The sequence below is a fragment of the Eretmochelys imbricata genome, chromosome 9 (genome assembly GCF_965152235.1).
Source record: "Eretmochelys imbricata isolate rEreImb1 chromosome 9, rEreImb1.hap1, whole genome shotgun sequence".
NCBI classification, from domain to species: domain Eukaryota; kingdom Metazoa; phylum Chordata; order Testudines; family Cheloniidae; genus Eretmochelys; species Eretmochelys imbricata.
The window spans coordinates 36,429,739-36,442,133 of NC_135580.1; the positions used below are offsets into that span (position 1 = coordinate 36,429,739).

Below are 12,395 nucleotides of genomic sequence, written 5' to 3' on the forward strand. Positions count from 1 at the left end.
GATTGGACCTCTGTGGCTTTGTGTTGGTGAAGAAAAGCAGTCCTGTTTAGATCTGGCGTAGCTAGCTCACGTTAGCTAAACCCAGCCTTGACTTGACCTTTTTCTGAGTTGAAACAAGGCTGAAAACTTATTGCTCTAAAGAGGTCCAGCACTTGTGGCAGAATCAAAGATGCAGCCTGGAGAACAGCTGCTTTTCCACTGTGCCCATTGTATGTACTGACCAAAGCATTCGAGTAGCATCATAGCCTATCATGCCCTTACTGCACAGTTTAGTGAGTTGAAGTAATCAGTGGACTGCTTCCCATTTTTGGTGGTTCTTTCAGGTGAAGACGTTTTAAAGACTTCGCTCCAGACCACTTCAGTCTAAAATATGCTTTAAATATATATATTTTTTACATTGTGTGAATGCAAGGACAGGTTGAGTATAAAGTGACTATAGGATTTTGCACGTATATGTCCTTTTATTGTAATATATTAATGCCTCAGAGATATTACTGAATTTGTCAAGACTGGTCATGTAACATGGTAAATGTCTGAGACTTTTAGAAATCTATGCCTGTAAACATCTCTACATTATCATGGACTTAGTGGTGTTTAGGAGCATATACACAGGTGGTAGAAGTTGGTTCGGTTCTGAAATTAGACATCTCTTCAGTTTTCTTGTAGTACTTGTTGCAAGGCAGATGAAACAACTAATTACAGTTCAATCTATTTAACTGAGCATTTTACTTAACTGAAAGTTTAGTGGAAAAATCGTTACATCTTTGATAGCTCTTTCCAACACTACTACTTATGTCAGTATTTGAAACATTAAGTATCTAATTAAATCACTGGAATGCATTCTAGTCACAGGTGTTCACTTATCTATACCTTCAAAGAACAAATGGTGGATACTAGGGCTGGTTAGGAAAATTCTGACAAAACATTTTTTGCTAATTTGTCAAAACAAAACATTTAGTGGGGACAGCTTGATTTGATGAAGTTCCAATAGAATACAGGCATGTTTAGAAAACTGCCTGGTTTCCTGTCAGTTCGCCTGGCAGACTGCATTGGACAGGGGGACTGCAGGGTCTGTGGTTCCAAGGCAGCTCACTGGGTAGACAGCACTGGAGCTGGGGCTTCATTCTTTGTGGATACCCTTGTGAGAACAGGTTACGTTCTCATAATTAAGTATACCAGGTATGGTGCTTGTGCTGTGCATGTAATACAGAGGTTTATCTGTGGTTAATAGACACCAGAGATTAGCGAGCTGCTACTCATCTATTTGAAAGCATTTTTCATGGTTAGTGCTGTTCAGGTTTGGAACACAAATGTATATTTTTCTTGTGTAGGTGGGAACTCTTGCTCTGCTATCTTTAATTGCTTGTTGAAAGTTGTGTTCAGCCAGACTTTACTTAGGAAGAGACCAGACCAGGGGTAGGCAAACTTTTTAGCTTGAGGGTCACATCTGGGTATAGAAATTGTATGGTGGGCCATGAATGCTCACAAAATTGGGGGTTGGAGTGCTGGAGGGGGTGACGACTCCAGCTGGGGGTGCGGGCTCTGGGATGGGGTCAGAAATGAGGAGTTCAGGGTGTGGGAGAGGCCTCAGGACTGGGGCAGGGGATTAGGGTGCTGAGAGGGTGAGGGCTCCAGCTGGGGGTGCAGGCTCTGAGGTGGGGCTGGAGTGCAGGACGGTGCTCCGTACTGGGACCAAGGGGTTCGGAGAGTGGGAGGAGTATCAAGGCTGGGGCAGATGGTTGGGGTGCGGGAGGGTTGGGGGTGCAGGTTCTGGGGTGGGGCTGGGGATGAGGGGGTTGGGGTGCAGCCAGGTGCTCTGGGCTGGGCCTGAGGGGTTGGAGGGCAGGAGGGGGATCAGGGCTGGGACGTGGGGGGGCTCAGGGGTGCAGGTGCCAGGCGGTGCTTACTGGAAGCAGTGGCATGTCCCCCCTCCAGCTCCTAAGCAGAGGTGTGGCCCCGGGGGTAGGGTGGGCGGAAGTCTTTAAAACATCTTCAGCTGAAAGTTCCCTGCCAAAGGGAGCTGCCGGGGGCGGTGCTTGGGGTGGGGGCAACGTGCAGAGCCCCCTGGCTGCCACCATGCATAGTTGCTGGAGGGGGGACATGCTGCTACTTCCAGGAGCCGCACAGAAAGCTCCCCACCCCGCTCCCCGGCTGGAGCGCAAAGCGGGGCAAGCCCCTGACCCCGCTCCCTGGCAGGAATTTGAGGGCCAGATTAAAAGGTCCAACAGGTTGGACATGGCCTGTGGGCTGTAGTTTGCTCACCCCTGGACCAGACCTTTTGAGGAAAAAAGTTATGTAACTTTAAAAAACAAACAAAAAGCCACTAGCTGATACGTTTTTTGCAATATATTTAGTTGTAATTAAAATCATTAATGTTTTCCCCTGCCAAGTCCCAGCCCCACTTGTGAGCACTGGCACTAAAATTAAAATGTAACAAGTATAAAATCTAAGAAAGATAAAATTAAAAAAAACCCGTTATATTAACTTTAGCTAGATAAAAGTATTAAACCACCCTCACAGTGGTTCAAGTATGAAATGGTCTGAATTGTTGTAGGTAGTGGGACACCTAACTTTTACATTTGCAGTTTCTTCTGTGTATTGTGTAGTTAATGAGCTTAAAAATAGCTTTTTATAGTTACTTGAATTATAGTTACACCTTCAGGTGCTAACCAAGATTGAGGCTTCTTTGAGCTAGGTTTTGCATAAACACAAAGCAAGAAATCATTTTTGCCCCCTACAGTTTACATTCTAAATAGATAAGACAGGTAAAGAATGGGAAGGGAAATGGAACAAGTGACGTTCTGTGTCCAAGATGACATGGCAGTTCAGTTGTAGAGATCAGAATAGAAACCAGGTGTCCTAACACCTAGTCCAGTGCCATATCTACTGAACCATGGTGCATTTAAGTAGTGGGAGATCATACTGTCTATCAAATCTAAATAGATTGATAGGTAACTTTGTTCAAGTGATGGCACATGTGTATTTGCTCCACGTACAGTTGCTGGAATTTTTTCCTCAGTGGTAACTATCTGGGTGGCTTGAGCGCCCTCTCCTGCTGCATGCCACTGTATCTAGTAGTATAAATGGCCAGCTGACCATGAGCTCACTCAATTCCTTCTTATTGCCCATGATGGTTGCTGTTCTTCTTGCTCTTCATAGACCTCGAGAGGTCATCTAGTCCAGTCCCCTGCACTCACGGCAGGACTAAGTATATTATCTAGACAATGTACTCTCAGTGGACTCTGTTCTCTTGCATTTTATTGTAAATAGTTTAGTGTTTGCTTTGTTAGGTTTTTACCCCATCTGATGATTTTGGTTGATTCCTGGTTCTGAGGGACATCTCAGTCACCAGGCTTCAAGGCCTGCATTTCTTGCCATAGGCCTATGCCCTTGAGCGTCCCACACTCAAATTGTTTGAAGTCCCTTGGGGAAGATCACGTTGGGGAGCATTACCAAATTTGCAGGGACTTTAAGCCTTGCATGAAGAAAGATCATGAAGTCAGCCTAAACTTTTTACTCATGGAGACCTCCATCTGAGTCAGGTTGGTAAAACTTGGCACCGAGTGCCCCAACGTTGGTAAGGAGTGCGCCTTTTACTGTGCCTGAGTCCCAACAACCACTTTGCCATCCCCAGTGCCTAGGAGGTATTAGAAGCAGACTGCTGAAAGGGGGAGATCCCCAGCACTGAAGTCTGCTTGGCATGGGGATAAGTGGAGTGCAGTCTGAGTATAAGCACTCCTCTGCTTCAGAACCACAGATTGTTGTTGATTACACTGCTTAGGTAGGCTGTGTTAAGCCCAGAGCTAGAGGAAGCACCTTCCACACCTGTGGCACTGCATTGTATAAAGTTTATCGTGGAATCGATCATACTAGAGGCATTTGCAGCTGCCAGAGACCTCCTGACTCCGTCAGTGCCAGTATTGCTGGCAGTACAAGAGTCGATGCTATCAGTTCTGGCGAACACAGGAGAACCAGCAGGACTGCTACAGCAGTCGGTATCATGCCAGCCTCATGTACCCCTGATGGCTTGTCCTTCTGTACCATCAAAGGGAAAACCCACAGTGTTTGCTTTACTGCAGACCTCTCAATGTTGGCACCGATCGCCAACACCGATTGTCTGGAATGGCGCCTCCATGGTCAGTGGAAGGAGAGTTGTCGTCTTCTGAATTGGAGGTCAGGTGCAGCGTTTCCCAGTCTCGGAGCCACACTCTCTACCCCTCCTCCAGATATTTCCATCCTATCATGTATCCTGTCACTGGATCACCATAGAGTGGGTGGCCAGGAGATCACTGGGGGCCCTATACCTGTCCAGTGTCTTTTTTTTGGAGTCTGTGGGTCTTTCCCCGTTTCCAGATCGAATTCCGGGCACTTCTATTCGGTGGCATTGGAAAGGCCTGCGGCACCTCCTCACTGGGAAGCACCCATTCTTGACTCTGGTACAGAGTCCAGTGCCAGACAGCAAGAACCAGCTCCAGGGCAGATTGGCAGAGGCCCTGGGGGTTTTCGCCTTCCTCTGCAGCGTGGGACACAGGTCACTTGCTGGAGGATTCTCTGAACCTTGAAGTCTTTAAACCATGATTTGAGGACTTCAGTAGCTCACACAGACATAGGTTAGGGGTTTATTACAGGAGTGGGTGGGTGAGATTCTGTGGCCTGCATTGTGCAGGAGGTCAGACTAGACTATCATAATGGTCCCTTCTGACCTTAAAGTCTATGAGTCTATGAGCTCAACAGGACCCTGCAGATCAGGAAATGGAGGAGCATCTGCAGCCAGTGCTCGGCTTCTCTTCCTCTTCCCCTCATGAGGGAGTCTCAGGAGGGGTCATGTCATCTTCCCAGATGACACTAAGGCACACCAAGAATTGTTAGAGGGTTGCTTTAAATCTGGGCATACAGGTGGAGGAAGTAAAAGAATCCTCACACTGCCTAGTCAGTATTTTAGCCACTGCAGATCCTTCCAGAATGGCTCTTCCTCTCAGTGAGACAGTTAAGGGTCTGTGGCAGACCTCTGCATTCTTCACCCCACTTCAAAACGGGCTGAGAACAAGCATGTGCCTGCCCAAGGTTATGACTTCCTGGTCCTCTCAGTGGCAACTCCAGTCTCACTTCAGTTGCACCCGGATTTGATCTCTCAGGACCACAATCAGCTGCTCCACCTGAACTGGCAGTCCCTTAATTTAATGGCCTGGACGCTCCAGGGTTAAATCCCAAAGAGGAAGCTGGCTTGGAACAAGTTTGCCGGGTCTTACTAAGTAGCAGAAAGCTCTCCGCCAAGGCAACCGACCTGTCAAAATGGAAGCAGTTCTCTATCTGGGATTGTCAAACCGGAGTCTCACCAATGCAGATGTCCATCCAACATATGCTCAACTTTTTGCTGTACCTGAAACAGCAAGGTTTAGCAATTTTCTCTATCAAGGTTCACCTGGCAGCAGTATCAGCTTTCCACTCTTGCATGGATAACTTATGTTTTTTCTAATGACATGACAATTTGATTCCTTAAAAGCCTGGAAAGCTTGTGCCCTCAATTAAGGGAGCCTGTTCCTTTCTTAGGACTTGAACTTGGTTTTGTCTAAACTTATGAGACCACCATTTGAGCCTTTGGCAAAATGCTGTTTACTATACCTTTCGTGGAAAATGGTTTTCCTAATTCCTATCAGTTCTGCCAGAAGAGCCTCTGAACTGTGTGCCCTTGCATCCGATCCACTGTACAGCCTTCTTTAAAGATAAGGTGCACTTATGTCCTCATCTGAGTTTTCTCTCTAAGGTAGTTGCAGATTTTCACATCAGTCCATGTAATTACCTGTATTTTACCCCAAACCACATGCAAATAGGGATGAGCAACGGTTTACACATTGGATGTTAGATGAGCACTGGCATTCTACATAGACAGGACCAAACCATTTTGTGGCTATAGGGACAGAAGGAAAAATCTTTCAGGGTCCTAACAGAGAATTTCATCTTGTATCTGTGCTTGTTATGATCTAGTAAGCATTTGACCACCATGCAAGCTGGTTGCTCACTCTGCAAGATCGCAAGGATTCCTCAGTGGCATTCCTAGCACAGATTCCCTATCCTGGACATGTGTAAAGCAGCAACTTGGTCACCAGTGCATACTTCCCATTATGCCATCATCTAGTACTCTAGAGACAATACCAAATTTGGTCGAGCTACAGTCTGTGTATATGTGAACTCCGATCCCTGTGCTTGGGAGTCACCAAGAGTCAAATGCTCATGTGCAATCATTTGAAGAATTAAAAACAGTTACTAAACTCTTGTAACTGTTTTTCTTTGAGATGTGTTGCATGTGTCCATTCCATGACCCACTCTCCTACCTCTCTACATTGGAGTTTCCAGAAAGAAGGACCTGAGGGGGCTCAGGATCGACTGGGCCATTTAACCTTATGCCAGTGGTGTGCAGCGGCAGAGTGTGCTCAAGCTGCCCTAAGAGGTCCTGCTGAGGGAAAAATTTCCAGCATCTGTGTGGGGTGCACACACACCAAGAGTGGAATGGACATGTGCAACATATGTCAAGGAACAACAGTTACGAAAGGCAAGTAACCATTTTTTGGTGACATCACTGCTGGTCCTATGCCATCTGTATCTGGCACCTTGCACTTCATTTGTATCTGTTTTCTTGCCCTGGGCTTAGCTCCTAGCTTCACCTCAGGGCTTTACCCTTCCATGGCTTGGTCCCACACATTCCAGATAGTGTTGTCCCTTTGCTCCAATTGTGACACAGCTATGCCGGGACAAAAATCTCACCCTAAATATAACAAAAGCCAGCAGGCCTAGAGCCCCAGAACCTTTTGCTGATAAGCAATACCATGGCTAGAAAAAAGGAAAAACTACAGCTAAAAATAATAAAAAGTTAAAATGTTAGAGGAGAGAGTTGTGTGGTGGTTTTTTGTTTTTGTTTTTAAAAAACCTGGTAAATAATCCAAACTGACACTAAAATACCATACAACAGAGTATTTTCCTTCATGGGTAATTGGCATATTGTGTGTGTGTGTTTAAGGTATTTACATTTTACAGTAATCTGTTGTGTATATTTAAAAAAATGTAAAAATCCTTTACTAGAAAGCAAATGTGATTCAGTATTATGTTTTTTATTCTTTCCTCTAGAAAAGGGGCAAAGGGTGCGGAACAAATATTCCTCATGGAAAATACAAAATTACACCTTAATACGTTATTTTAAAGCTACATGTGAATACAGAGTATCTAATGTCACAAATGTAGAAACTCTTTTACTTTAATAATACCATATTATAATGAATGGAAAACTTCTGCAATAAAAGCTTTTAACTCGAATTTTAGCTAAAAAGCAGATTTAGGCCCCAGTTCAGGAGGTACTTAAACATACTTAAGTTCCTTCATGAAATGGGAGTCATATATTTTATAATTTTTTTTCCTCCCTACAGAAGATGGATATGGCTAGCTGGGCCAAGTGGTGTAGTTTAGGGAATTACATGGCTGAACTGTTTGTACTGTACCAGATCTCAAAATTGCAAAAGGAAAAACGTTATACCATAAATCTACTGCACAGGCTATTTAACACTAAGTTAGTTAAAAGTAAAGCTATGCAAGGAGAAAATTTAAAAAGAAAAACAGTTTTAAAAAAAAAAAAGCTAAATTTCTTTAAAAGCCAAGATCTCTCTAAATTAGGGCTGTCAAGCGATTAAAAAAATTAATCGTGATTAATCGAGCTGTTAATAATAGAATACCATTTATTTAAATATTTTGATGTATTCTGCATTTTCAAATATATTTATTTCACTTACAACAGAATACAAAGTATACAGTGCTCACTTGATATTTATTTTTATTACAAATATTTGCACTGTGAAAAACAAAAGAAATAGTATTTTTCAATTCACCTAATATAAGTACTGTAGTGCAATCTCTTTATCATGAAAGTTGAACATACAAATGTAGAATTATGTACAAAAAAATAACTGCACTCAAAAACAAAACAGTGTAAAACTTTAGAGCCTACAAGTCCACTCAGTCCTACTTCTTGTTCAGCCAGTCGCTCAGACAAACAAGTTAGGTTACAATTTGCAGGAAATAATGCTTTCTGCTTCTTGTTTACAATGTCACCTGAAAGTGAGAACAGGCATTTGCATGACACTGTTGTAGCCATCATTGTAAGATATGTACATGCCAGATGCACTAAAGATTCATATGTCCTTTCGTGCTTCAACCAACATTCCAGAGGACATACATCCATGCTGATGACGGGTTCTGCTCGATAACGATCCGAAGCAGAGTGGACTGATGTATGTTCATTTTCATCATCTGAGTCAGATGCTACCAGTAGAAGGTTGATTTTTGTTTTTGGTGGTTCGGGTTTTGTAGTTTCCGCATCTGAGGGTGGCTCTTTTGAGACTTCTGAAAGCATGCTCCATATCTTGTCCTTCTCAGATTTTGGCCAGCACTTCAGATTCTTATAGCTTGAATTGAGTGCTGTAGCTGTTTTTAGAAATCTGATTGATTCCTTCTTTGCATTTTGTCAAATCTGTGAAAGTGTTCTTAAAATGAACATGTGCTGGGTCATCATCCGAAACTGCTATAACATGAAATAGATGGCAGAATGTGGGTAAAACACAGAGCAGGAGACATACAATTCTCCCCCAAGGAGTTCAGTCACAAATTTAATTAATGCATTATTTTTTAACGAGCATCATCAGCATGAAATCATGTCCTCTGGAATGGTGGTACCAAAGCATATCTGGCACGTAAATACCTTGCAGTGCTGCTACAAAAGTGCCATATGAACGCCTGTTTTTGCTTTCAGGTGACATTGTAAATAAGAAGCAGGCAGCAGTATCTCCCATTAATGTAACAAACTTGTTTGTCTTAGCGATTGGCTGAAAAAGAAGTAGGACTGAGTGGACTTGTATGCTTTAAAGTTTTACATAGTTTTGTTTTTGAGTGCAGTTATGTAACCAAAAAAATCTACATTTGAAAGTTACACTTTCACGATAAAGAGATTGGACTATAGTACTTGTATGAGGTGAATAGAAAAATACTATTTATTTTGTTTCATTTTTACAGTGCAAATATTTGTAATCAAAAATAATAATATAAAGTGAGCACTGTACACTTTGTATTCTGTGTTGTAATAGAAATCAATATATTTGAAAATGTAGAAAAACATCCAAAATATTTAATAAATTTCAGTTGGTATTCTATTGTTTAACAGTGCGATAAATCGCAATTAATTTTTTTTGAGTTAATCATGTGAGTTAACTGCGATTAATCAACAGTCCTAGTCTAAATGAAAGTCTAAAACAAATCTTGTGCAAGCTTTCTTTCACCTTTGTGAATATAGGAGGCTATCTAACTTATTCTTAAATACATACACTGAAGCAATTAAACACGTGTGTGTCTTCTGTATAGTTCTATAGATAACTCACACAGCAAACCTTCAGATAGGTCTTTGCTAGTTTGTTCAGTTTGTCTCAAAGTCTGAAGACAAGTTCAGTGACAGAGCTGTGTCACTGATTGCAAGGCTTCAGCTACCCTTTAACACAGTTACTTTTGTATTTTATGCAGATTAGTTTATAACTCCAAAGCGTTAATTGTGTTGTGACATGTGAGCAAGGCTAGGTAGGGTTTGTCGTATTATCAGAGTTAGCCCAGGCTAGTCTTGCATGAGCCATCCACACTGCAAGCCTTAACCAAGTCAGAGCTATGTGGCAGTGTGTACAATGGTACTGTACTAGCCCCTGTGCTGGGCTGGATTTCTAGCAAGACATCCCTGGTTCTTAATGATGCATTAAAGTGGGCCACTCTCTCTGAATTCATCCTGATGTCACACCACATTTTTACCGAAAGGCTGGTGTCAGATTCTGGCCAACTAGCAGCCTGTGAGGAGGATTTCTTGAGCAGTATCTCTGTTCAGATACTGTGGAATGCAGCTCAAGTGGAGTTGGGGAATGTGGGGGTTAAACACTGAGCCAGTGGTTTCCAGTGCAGAAGAATGGAGGAATTAAGTCGACAAAGTAGAGCCTAGGTGGAATTGTGGGATATGTTTTTGAAGGGCTAACAGCACCCAAGCTTGATTAGCTGGCATTCTCACCACAAAGTAGATGCTGCTAACCTGGGCTGAAGCAAAACCCAAGTAAAAAAACTGATTTTGAGCCTGTACTCAGCTGTGCCTGCAAGCTTAGGCTTGAAACACCCTCATAGCTCTGGTTAGAGGTTTTTCTTGGAAGATGGAATGGGGTTAGGGGCAATGTCTGGACTGTAGCCCTCAGTAACTGCAGTGAAGACACCCATAGTGACCACAGATCCTTCTTTTTATGCAAACTGTGGTAGACTTAATATGTGTCTTAGATGAGGAAACGGCAGAGAAATATTTGTGGGAAAGTGAGTGCAAAGAAGCAGTATCCTAAGTGCTTCTATGTGTTTTAAAAACACTCAGCATAACATTCCAAATACAGCTTAAAGTAAATTCTGGTATCTGAGAAATATAGAGGGCTGCACATGTGTATATTTCTTATATCTGCTAACTTACTGTCACCTGCAAACAGCTAACTTTTGGGTGATACTGGTTAATTACAATTTATTCTGTAAGAAACAACGTGTAGTGTTTAACTGTTCCATATTGTTATGGTGCCACGTGCGAATGGTTTGCATGTTGAGGGTCATTGATGTATATGCATCCAAGATGAAACTCAGCTTAGCCACGTAGTAACTTCTGTCTCAGCTGTAAAAGGTATTGTATGGATTAATGCACTCTACTTTGTCTAGCCATCCAGACGAGGAGCTGACAGGCACCCTGGGGCTTCTAGATGACAGAGAATGTTAAGTTTCAGAGTAACAGCCGTGTTAGTCTGTATTCGCAAAAAGAAAAGGAGTACTTGTGGCACCTTAGAGACTAACCAATTTATTTGAGCATGAGCTTTCGTGAGCTACAAACAGTCCCATGTGGAGATAAATGTTATGGGACTGTAAAATTGAGAAAAAACAAAGCCATCTAATGCTGTTTTTGTTCCAGTAACTTCACTTACAGGGTAAGGGATGATAAATTCAAGGGAAATCCTGCTGTACAGTGACTGGCAGCACATTCTGTGTCTATCTAATGACTGCTAAAAGCAAGAGATTGATAATTTGGAAAAAGCTTTAAATGAGACTATGCCAAAACTAAAGTACCAGAGCCTTCAAACTGTCCCTTTAATAAGGTACCAAGCTCAAAATAACCTCAGTTAGACACTATATGAAATTTTCAGCAATTGAATCATTCACACTGCCCTTGCGAATATAGAGACCTGAAACCAAACAGAATTCATCCCCCTAGATGGTGGGGGGAGAATTCTGACTGACCACAGGCAAGAGGTAAAGGGCAAAAAGTATATGGCAAGACCTGGAAGAGGAGAAAGGAGGGTTATGGCACAACATACTGTCCCCCCAACCCCCAAAATGTTTTACAAAATTTTATAAATAAACTCAGTCATTAGAACATTCCAATAATTAATTATGATTTAAACACCCAAACATTGCAACACGGTGGTAGCTTATGAAAACTGGAACTAGTTTGGTTTCACTGGGTAAACTGAGTGCAACAGTAGACAAACAGCATTAATGGTTAAAAATAAATGAATATCATAGATTGGGAATTTGTTCATAAAATGTCATTTTTAGCCTCCTTACTATCAATTACTGCTTGCTAGCTCCCTAGTCCTTTCTCTCTCCTGGAGTTCTGTTGTTAGTGACTGCACTGGTACACTCTGGAGGAATCTCTTACTAGATGAATGCTCCTTTTAAAAACTCTTCTTTGCTGCCAATTCTTCATACCATCCCTTTTTAAACTTTGCCATGTCCAATGGCCCACCTAAACTCACTTCTGATTGTAACACTTTACAGTGATATTCATTGTTTTGAGTTGCTGTGCAGTGGGAGTCATAATATTCATTTCTGTCATAGAAATCTTGTTTTTATTTCGATTTGCCCCTTACTTACAAAGGGACTGTACCAGCTATATGCAGCTAATACTCTTGGAGAACAAATATAGAATGTTGTATACTAGCTAGTAACAGTCCTTGCCTTTGTATTTGTGGTAAGTAAACCTTCCTTTTCCTAGCTGTTTGTTTAATATTTGTATGACTGGTCCAAAATGTAAGTAAGTGTATGCTTTTTGTTTGTCTTAAAGATGAATCTTTTTCATTAAAGTTAAACTATGGTTTCATTTAAGTACATGCAGTGGATGTCATCAGGACAAAATGACTTCAAATGTCTAAGAATATTCACTTAGTTTTGACACTGCATATTAGGCAAGCTAAATAGCAATACTAGTATGTGTAAAGGTTATGTGCGTTATTCATATTTTGATAATTCAGGCATCACTTTCAAAGCGGATAATGGTAAGTAAGCTTTGGCCTTTTCTCCCCCAC

At 42.0% G+C, this 12,395-nt stretch overlaps 1 protein-coding gene across 1 annotated transcript in view; it reads left to right on the forward strand.

The window, feature by feature from the left end:
- The window catches only part of CUL3 (cullin 3), a 102,926-nt gene that overhangs the window by 26,872 nt on the left and 63,659 nt on the right, over positions 1-12,395 (forward strand). The window lies entirely within an intron of this gene.